This window comes from Glycine soja, chromosome 18 (genome assembly GCF_004193775.1).
Source record: "Glycine soja cultivar W05 chromosome 18, ASM419377v2, whole genome shotgun sequence".
Lineage (NCBI taxonomy): Eukaryota > Viridiplantae > Streptophyta > Magnoliopsida > Fabales > Fabaceae > Glycine > Glycine soja.
The window spans coordinates 8,410,218-8,420,505 of NC_041019.1; the positions used below are offsets into that span (position 1 = coordinate 8,410,218).

The following is a 10,288-nucleotide window of genomic DNA, read 5'->3' on the forward strand; positions in this document are numbered from 1 at the left end:
TGTCAAAACCCTTAAGGTTTGAGGTTAAGGTGTGGTGTCAAAGACACTTATGTGGTTGCTCAAGGCTCACTGGTGCAAATCTCCTTGATGTTAACCGCCTCGGTTTTCACAAAAATTGGTATCAGAGTCAATGGTTTGATGTGGTGACCGGGTCAAACGAGTAAAATGATGATGGTTGATCCATGAACATAGGGATCCCTTGTATTGAAAGTCTTCTTGGCAGGTGGGTCCATGCATGGAGGCTAGGAAGCAGGTCCCACATGTGTTGTGGCAGCACAAGGTACTAGAGCATGTTGGTGGAAATGGTTAGGCGAGCTAAAGGTAGTCACGATTAAGTTCTAAGGGCCATCATTGAATACTTTTAGGTTGACAATTACTTTCATTCGAGGAGGAGACTATCATGCGAAAGAGACTCACATTTAAGGAGAAGATTGTTGGAGTACAAGTGTGAGGTGAAGTACCACATTGGATACAAATGAAAAGATTGAATACCATATAAGTGGGGACAAGACCCATAAATTTGAACCTTAAGGTTTTGGATTAAGGTGTGATGTCAAACTCACTTATGAGGTTGCTCGAGGCCCATTGGTTTAAATATCCCCGGTGTTTACCCTCTCGATTTCCCAACTATAGATGAACGAAGGCAAATATATAAATAAATAAGTTGTAGGACAAAAAATTAATTAAGTTTTTTTTTTTTTAATTTCTAATTTTGAAAATTTTATTGAATTTGATAATTTTCAATTGAACTTGCCCAGTTTTTGTTTGTTCACTCTTTTTTTCCTATTAATCCTTTATGTTTGAGAACTTCACCACTCTTTCTGATAACAAAAATATTTTGACTCGCATAATACCACACAACAATGTTTTCTGAAATGGGACTGTTATAATTTATATATAACAAACATATTGGACTTACATATGGTGGGTCTGCCACGTCTGAATCATATTGCATTTAGCAAAAAGTTTTGGCAACATATAGTGGCATTTGCATTTCTGTTCTGGGAATAATAGAAGAGATCTAAGGAGATCTATTTACCAGGAAAAACACCATAAGGAACAAGAATGCAATGGTACAACAATGAATTTACCTATTATATCAGTACACAACATGAATGATCACAATTGTTGCAGTTCTATGACAAGTGTTGGATGGATGATTACAACATGGAAAAAATACAATGAAATTCTGACAACAAGGACTTCCATAACAACTTCGAGTGTCATGCATGGATCACAGTGTCTCAATCCTACACTGTAGAAGAATTGCTGAAGGATATGTTACACAAGCTATGCAAAGAAAAATTGGAGACACCTCTTCATAATGATTCATTGATATATGAAATGAGAAATCACTTGCGCCACAAGAGGTATGTCATCCTGTTTCATGACGTATGGGATAAAAAGTTTTTGAATGGTATTGATTTTGCTATAATTGATAAAAATTCTGATACGAACAAGACAATATCAGCAGAAGAAGAACAACAAAATGCAAACTCAGAGGTGGGAATCACAAAAGAGGGGGTGCATAACGAAGTAAAGCCCAAACGAAAGGTGAAGAGGCCCACTTACCTTCACGACTTCGTTTGAAGAAAATTGCCAAAACAGAAGCTTTTGCAAATCCTTCCCAGATCGCCTTGCTTGGAATTGTGATCCTGCTGAGCAATTCTTATCAATAAAACGGTTATTGTAATATTCCTAGGATTATTCCATATTTGGAATTCTATAAAAACCATGTAATAACAATCAAAGGCAATAAGAAAATTACAAGCTTCTTCCTTCTTCTTTCGTGCTCTGCTCCTTCCTCATTTCTGGAGGTGCTAGACCTCGAATTCTAGCTCTTGATACTTTGCACCTAACATTTTTGGTGCTCTTGTTGTCCTTTTCACCATGCCAGACTCTCATTCTCACGATACTTTCCCACGTTCCCTTGAGGACATTCTCCTCCGCCTGGGTGACACCATGAACACTGTGACCCTCAAACTTGATGAAATACTCCACCACCTATCCCCAAGCTCTTCTTCCCCAAACCCTCAGCCAACCCCAATCCAACCCCAACCTAACCCTGCACCTGCAACATTACACAAAATGAAATTAGAGGTTCCGAGATTCGATGGAACTGAACCTCTCGGGTGGATATTCAAAATTAATCAATACTTTGAATATCACGGCACCCCGGAACGCGATCATCTCACAATCGCCTCGTTTTATATGGAGGGACGAGCACTTGCGTGGTTCCAATGGATGACCAACAATGCTCAGTTCACCTCTTGGCCGAGATTTTTGAAGGCATTGTAGACCCATTTTTCCCCGTCACAATACGAGGACCCTACGGGTGCGCTTTTCAAGTTAACTCAGAAGGGTTCAGTAGGCCAATACCTGTCGGAATTTGAGGATTTAGCGAATCGTATTATCGGGCTCCCTCCTCCCTTCATTCTCAGCTGCTTTATCTCGGGGCTGTCGCCGGAGATACGACGTGAAGTCCAGGCCTTACAACCCCTCACTTTAGTGCAAGCAGCGGGGCTAGCACGTTTGCAGGAAGAGAAATTAGCCGATATACGACCACCGCCTCGACCGCGACCTCCACCCCCACCACAACTTTCCCCTCACACGAACCCTAACCTAAAAACCTCTCGTTCACCCTCACTACCACCATTATTACTTGCACCACCGCGTCAGCCTCCCCCTGTGATGAAACGCTTGTCATCGGAGGAGATAACCTCACGCCGTGAGTGTGGGTTATGCTTCAACTGTGACGAGCGTTACCACCGGGGTCACCGCTGCGCCTCTCGTGTGTTCTTACTCATCACTGAAGAAAAGGACCCTCCTTCAGTTAATATAGACCCTAATAACCCGCAACCCAATACCATACCTGACCCACCTGAAGTAACTGACCCATACCCGGCCCACATAAGCCTACACTCATTATCAGGCCATCATGCCCCGGAAACGCTGCGTTTTGAAGGAGTTATTCATGCTCATCCTCTGGTGCTCCTCGTTGACGGAGGAAGCACCCATAACTTTGTCCAGCAGCAACTGGTCTCTCGATTGGGGCTACCTTGCCGTTCCACACCACCGCTGCGAGTCATGGTGGGAAATGGTCATCACCTGGAATGCACTACAATTTGTGAAGTTGTTCCTATTTCGATTCTGAACATCAAATTCTTGGTGGACCTTTATGTTCTACCTATTGCCGGAGCCAACATCGTGTTGGGTGTCCAATGGCTTAAAACATTAGGCCCTATCCTCACGGATTATAATTCCTTAAGCATGCAATTTTTCTATCAGCACTGCTTGGTCCAATTAAAAGGGGAAAGTGAAGCTCAATTGGGCCTTTTGAACCATCATCAGCTTCGTCGTCTCCACCAGACACATGAACCCGTCACTTACTTTCATATAGCCATCCTTACTGAAAACACTTCACCCACAAGCTCACCACCATTACCCCAACCCATCCAACACTTACTAGACCAGTTTTCAGCCTTGTTCCAAGAGCCTCAGGGACTTCCACCAGCCTGAGAAACTGATCATCACATACACCTGCTACCCCAATCCGAACCCGTGAATGTGCGCCCCTACCGGTATCCCCATTACTAGAAAAACGAGATTGAACACCAAGTCAACCTCATGCTTCAGAAGGGACTGATCCAACCTAGTACAAGCCCCTTCTCCTCTCCCGTCCTTCTTGTAAGGAAACATGATGGAAGCTGGAGGTTCTGTGTGGACTACAGGGCCCTCAACGCGGTCACGGTCCGAGACCGGTTTCCTATTCCCACAATAGATGAGCTCTTAGACGAGCTCGGAGGTGCTCAATATTTCTCCAAACTTGACCTGTTGCAAGGTTATCACCAGATAAGGATGCATGGCCCCGATATTCCCAAAACGGCATTTAGAACTCACCACGGCCATTACGAATTCAAAGTAATGCCGTTTGGTCTCTGCAACGCACCATCTTCGTTTTAGGCGACGATGAACAACATTTTCCGGCAACACCTCCGTCACTTTATTATAGTGTTCTTTGACGATATACTCATTTATAGTAATTCCTTTGAGACCCATATACAACACTTGACAACAGCATTCCAGGTCCTCCTCGATAATCAATTTGTTTTGAAATTATCAAAATGCTTTTGCGCGCAGTTGCAGGTTGAATATTTAGGCCATATGGTCTCGAAGAAGGGAGTAGAACCGGTAGCCTCGAAGGTAGAGGCCATCCTTCAATGGCCCATACCTCAATCTTCAAGGGTTGTGCGTGGCTTCCTGGGACTTGCAGGATTCTATCGGCGTTTCATAAAGGGATATGCCACCATTGCTGCTCCCCTGGTAAAGCTCACCACAAAAGAACCTTTTTAGTGGACACCCCAAGCACAATCAGCTTTTGAACACCTTAAGGCAGCTCTGTCCTCAGCTCCGGTACTCACCTTACCAAATTTTCAGCTCCCATTCACGGTGGAGACGGACGCCTCCGGCGTCGGAATGGGTGCAGTTCTTTCTCAATGTGGCCACCCTATTGCGTATTTCAACAAACCTTTCAGCCCTAAGCTTCTCCGCGCCTCCACATACATTCAAGAGCTGTTCGCAATCACTGCCGCAATTAAAAAATGGCGCCAATACCTTCTCGGTCAACGCTTCACGATTTTGACTGACCATCGCAGCCTCAAGGAACTCCTCACCCAGGTTATACAGACGCCGGAACAACACATGTACTTAGCTCGCCTCATGGGCTACGATTACACAATTCAATATCGGGCCGGAAACCGTAACCAAGCTGTAGATGCATTATCACGATTACCATAACAGGGCTCTTCCCTTCTGATGATTCTCTCTGTTCCTTCATTAACATTCCTCGAGGAGCTTCGCCGAAAACTCCAAGCTCACCCAGAATACGTACGCTGCTGGCAGGAAATTGAGCAGAATCCATCCAATTTTCCCACCTTCACGATTTCACAAGAGTTGATTCTGCATAAGGGTCGCATTTGGTTACCTCGTGAATTACCCATCACCTCCACATTACTTTTGGAGTATCACACTACACCCACAGGGGGCCACGCTGGAATCGCAAAAACATTAGCAAGGATATCGGAAAATTTTAGCTGGACCGGCATCCGTGAAGATGTCAAACAATTTGTCACCAATTGCTTGGATTGCCAGATAACCAAGTATGAAACCCAGAAGGTAGCAGGTTTGTTGTGTCCTCTTCCGGTACCTTGCCGGCCATGGGAGGACCTCTCCCTTGACTTTATCGTGGGATTACCACCGTACCAAGGCCACACCACCATCCTCGTCGTGGTGGACCGCTTCTCGAAGGGGATACATTTAGGCACGCTTCCGGCAGCTCACACCGCATACATGGTGGCAACCTTATTCATCAACGTGGTGGTTAAGATTCATAGCGTTCCTCGGAGTCTGGTCTCCGACCGAGATCCTCTTTTCATAAGTCACTTTTGGCAGGAATTATTCTGAGCTAGCGATACCCACCTGAGGATGAGTTCTGCTTACCATCCTCAGAGTGATGGTCAAACAGAAGTCATCAATAGGGTTGTGGAACAATACCTGTGTGCCTTCGTGCACCGACGACCTCAGAGATGGGGTAAGCTTCTTCCATGGATAGAGTGGTCCCACAATACTTCGTGGAATGCAGGGACAGGGTCAACCCCCTATGAGGTAACGTTTGGCCGGAAGCCATTCAATTTCCCGGAGTACATCTCCGGCACCTCAAACATTGAAGCTGTTGAGGATTTGCTAACTGATAGAGACGCTACTTTTCAAACCATTCGTAAGAAATTGCTAAAGGCACAAGACCAGATGAAGAAGCAAGCTGATCACAAGCGTCGGGAGGTGAATTATCAGGTGTGCGATTTGGTTCTTCTCCGGTTACGACCCTACCGGCAATCTTCGACCAAGGGAAATTCTTCAGTTTCCGCCAAGCTTGCAAAACGTTTCTACGGTCCATTCCAAGTTATTGAAAGAATTGGCCCTGTTGCCTATAAGCTCAAGTTACCTGACGAGGCAAAAATACATCCAGTATTCCATTGTTCTAAGCTCGAACCCTTTCGAGGGACCCCAACACCACCATCAACAGAGACCTTCCCATCCACTTTCGTCAATGATCAACCCCTGATTTCTCCCTTGGCCATCTTAGACCACCGAAGAACATCACCAGAGGCTCCTTGGGAAGTCTTAGTTCAATGGAGAGGTCTCTCCCCCGACGAGACCTCATGGGAAAATTGGACCAAGCTACAGGAAGAGTATCACCTTGAGGGCAAGGTGATTTTACAAGGACCCAGGGATGATACGAACAAGACAATATCAACAGAAGAAGAACAACAAAATGCAAACTCAGAGGTGGGAATCACAAAAGAGGGGGTGCATAACGAAGTAAAGCCCAAACGAAAGGTGAAGAGGTCCACTTACCTTCACGACTTCGTTTGAAGAAAACTGCCAAAACAGAAGCTTCTGCAAATCCTTCCCAGATCGCCTTGCTTGGAATTGTGATCCTGCTGAGCAATTCTTATCAATAAAACGGTTATTGTAATATTCCTAGGATTATTACATATTAGGAATTCTATAAAAACCATGTAATAACAAACAAAGGCAATAAGAAAATTACAAGCTTCTTCTTTCTTCTTTCGTGCTCTGCTCCTTCCTCATTTCTGGAGGTGTAGACCTCGAATTCTAGCTCTTGATACTTTGCACCTAACAAATTCGGACACAGAGGTATCAATCACTACTTCGGACACAGGTTGCAGAGTTTTGTCAGATAACTTCCTTCATTCAGGTGTATAAGCTAGAACCTTTAAGTGACAAAAAATCTTTGGAATTGTTATGATGTGGAAAGGCATTTTTTTCGGGTTTTGGTGGATGCTGTACAAAAGAATATGAAGACGTAGGTCTTGAAATGGTTAGAAAGTGTGAACGTTTACCTCTAGCAATTGTTGCATTGGTGGTCTTTTATATAGCAAATGTCAAAGTGCACTTGAATGGACAGGTTTAGTCAAAATCTATGTTCGGAGTTGAAGAGGAATTCTGAGTTAATTAGTATTTAAAAAGAAAAATTGGTTTGAGTTATGATGATTTTCTGTTCAATCTCAGATCATGTTTATTGTATTTTAGAATGTATCCGGAAGACTATGAAGTTAAATCTGGAAGATTGATTACGCAGTGGATAGCTGAAGGGTTTGTCAAACATGAAAATGGAAGAACTTTAGAAGAAGTTGCACAACAACATTTAATGGAGTTGATCACTACAAGTTTGGTGCAAGTATCTTCATTTACTATAGATGACAAAGTTAAAGGATGTCGTGTTCATGACTTAATACATGAAATGATCCTTGGAAATATCAAGGATACATGGTTTTGTCTGTATATTGATGAGCATAATCAATTGGTGTCAAGTGCGATCGTTAGACGCTTAACAATAGGATCAGATTCCAATGATTTAATTGAAAATACTGAAAGATCACGCATTCGGTCAGTTCTAATTTTCACAAAGCAAAAGTTACCCGAATACTTAATCAGTGGAATACTTGAAAAATACATACCATTGAAGGTACTTGATTTTGAAGATGCTATACTATATCATCTTCCTGAAAATTGGGGGGGATTTAATCCACTTGAAGTATCTGAGCTTCATGGTATACACAGATAGAAAGTCTTCCAAAATCCATTGGTAAGCTCCAGAACTTGGAGACCTTGGATGTAAGACAAACAAAAGTGTTTCAGATACCAAAGGAGATTAGCAAGCTTTTAAAGCTACGTCATCTTCTGGCTAACGAAATATCTTCAATTGCAGTGAAGGATAGTATTGGAGGCATGACATCTCTACAAAAAATATGCCTTCTGTAAGGATTATAGCGACTAAGGTCAAGAGAATTCCTCTTTCGCCTACAGTGTTCAATTATTCTATAAATTATTACACCTTTTAATTTTAAAAATTTGTAAAGTAAAGCCGAGACTCATATATTTGCTTCCATATACTCCTTTCATTCTCTTCCAAGTAAATTAAACTAACAATTTCCTTTTGATGTTGGAAAGGGGAACCATTTATACAAACTTGGAAGAATTCACTATCAACTTCACTCAACTCCAACAGCTTAGTAAGGTGTGCAAGGGAAATAATGGAAAATTTACTTGGTTTGCAACTGTTTGAAGTTTGAAGAACTAGGCTTTTTCGAAAAGGGTTATAATTATAATTTTCCACCAGTCCTAAGCCCTGACTATGTCTCCATTTTACTTCAAATTGCTTGTGGTTGATGCGTTCAAATTGCTTGATGAGTTCTTCACAAGTCCTAAGCACCTCTACTTGGTTGATGCTCGAATCCGTGGATGCAAGTGATGATATATGTGGTTGCATGTTGATTTTGGAGGATCCGTTCGCATGCACGGAGAAATTTGGCCCTGTTCTGATTTTTGGTGTTTTGATCTGATCTTGGATGCATCTTGTGTTATTAAAAAGGATATTTGGTTGAAGGAAATGTGATGTCTATATCATTGTGAAGCTTAAATGGTACACACATTTTGGTAAAAAGTGATAGGTGCTCACTTAGGTTTGAGTATTCTCTGTTTTCTATCCATACTGTTTTATTTTATTTAATGTGTTCTGGAATGTTAAAAATAAAAAAAGGTAGTTGATTTATGTTGATATATGGGTTGGTAGTATCCTATAAAATTTTCAGAATTTTTTATGATAATATTGTTGGAAGAATATGGATTGAACCCTATGTTCATTCTCTGCATTTCCAGTGAGGATGTTCGTGCTCTGGATCGATCATTATTTTTCTCTGACAATTTTTGGAGAGAGAATTATTTTTTTGTGTTCTTAAGATCATAAGGAGTATGTCTAAATATTTTTGTGTGAAAATATTAATGTCAACAATTTTAATAAAATCTAGAAAAGGATGAATGTTCTTTGATGTTCTGGGTTTTTCTGGGTGAATGTTGATACGGTTCTTCACTTACTAGGATGAATCTCTGTTGAATTTTGGGGAAAAAAATATTAGGATGTTTCTGTATTTGTTTGATGCAGCTGTATAAAGCAATAAAGAAATAATAGCTCAAGCTTTTGCTATAAATGTGTGGCAGGAATTGATCCTACACATACGAGTTCCTCTATGCTGTTCTTTTATTTCCTCTTGTCTAACTTCATATAAAGAATTTTGTAGTCCTTTGGAATTCCAGTGAAAATTCAGTCCTCACTGTTTTTTTATTTATATTACAGGAGGAGAATAAAAAATATGACGAAATTACAAGCGGATTAGGGAGAGTTATATATCTTAGTACTTCAAGGATGGGACCCAGCCATTCACATTAGGTGAGTTATATATCTTAGTACTTCAAGGATGGGACCCAGCCATTCACATTAGGTGCAAGCACAAGGGCCAGCTAAAGAGGCAAGTAAATCCTTCCTCTTTTTCTGGCTTACTTTGCTGATATGCATTCTATAAGATCTCATTCATTTGTTTCCTAATCACATTGTTTCTCGTATTTACATCATTGATAGTGGCAAGGTTCTTTATAAGTTATGATTATTTTTTCTATATATTTTTTCTGGGCAGATAGAAATATTTTGGACTGCACTTCTTAATCATGGTTAGGACCAGGGATAATAAATCTTGTTATGCTATCAGGGAAACAAGTTGGTGGATTCAACATTAGGAAAAGAAGTTGGGAATGGAGAACATCTAACTTTCATCAATGCTTCCATCCGAAAATTACCACACTCCACGTAATCTACCACCTATGCTCAATAACTTGGGGTATTCATGAGTGTAATTGCTGCCTAGATTATTTTAACTTTTGAGTTCAGGTTTTGATCATCAAGGCTGGTGGACACTGCAGTGAGGAACAATTCATTTGATGAGATGTTCTTGCTGGTGGGATTGGTACTCTAGATGAGGTGTTTAAGATACAGGCATGCACTGATTCAGCTTGAATGGATTGGACCAGAGCTCTTTGTGTTCTCTTCTAGAAGAAGTGTTTGAGATACAGGCACTGATTCAGCTTGAAATGAATTGGAGTATGCTTTATTTCTCTTTGTCTACATCACACTGATAGGTGTTAGACATAAAATTATGGCTAAATTACTATGTTGGTCTTGTATCTCTATTTTATATTGTAATTTAAGCTTCTATTTGTTAAAAGTTACAAAATGATATTTTATTTATTAAAAGCTGTAAAATGGTTTCTTACATAATTTATTTATTGTATCTTTACTTCTGAAGTAATGTCTTTTTCAGTTGTTTTGGATAAATAAAAAATAATTATTTTAAGTTATAACTAATATTCACAC

At 41.0% G+C, this 10,288-nt stretch overlaps 1 long non-coding RNA gene across 4 annotated transcripts; it reads left to right on the top strand.

The window, feature by feature from the left end:
• Positions 1-6,383: 6,383 nt before the first annotated feature.
• Positions 6,384-10,281, top strand: LOC114396350. 4 transcript variants are annotated; one of them, XR_003663284.1, is made up of 3 exons: positions 6,384-8,506; positions 9,218-9,362; positions 9,627-10,281. It is a non-coding gene; the product is annotated as an uncharacterized LOC114396350 (long non-coding RNA). The 4 variants fall into 4 exon arrangements; XR_003663285.1 differs by having other exon boundaries at positions 9,218-9,310; XR_003663286.1 differs by having other exon boundaries at positions 6,384-8,101.
• Positions 10,282-10,288: the final 7 nt, after the last annotated feature.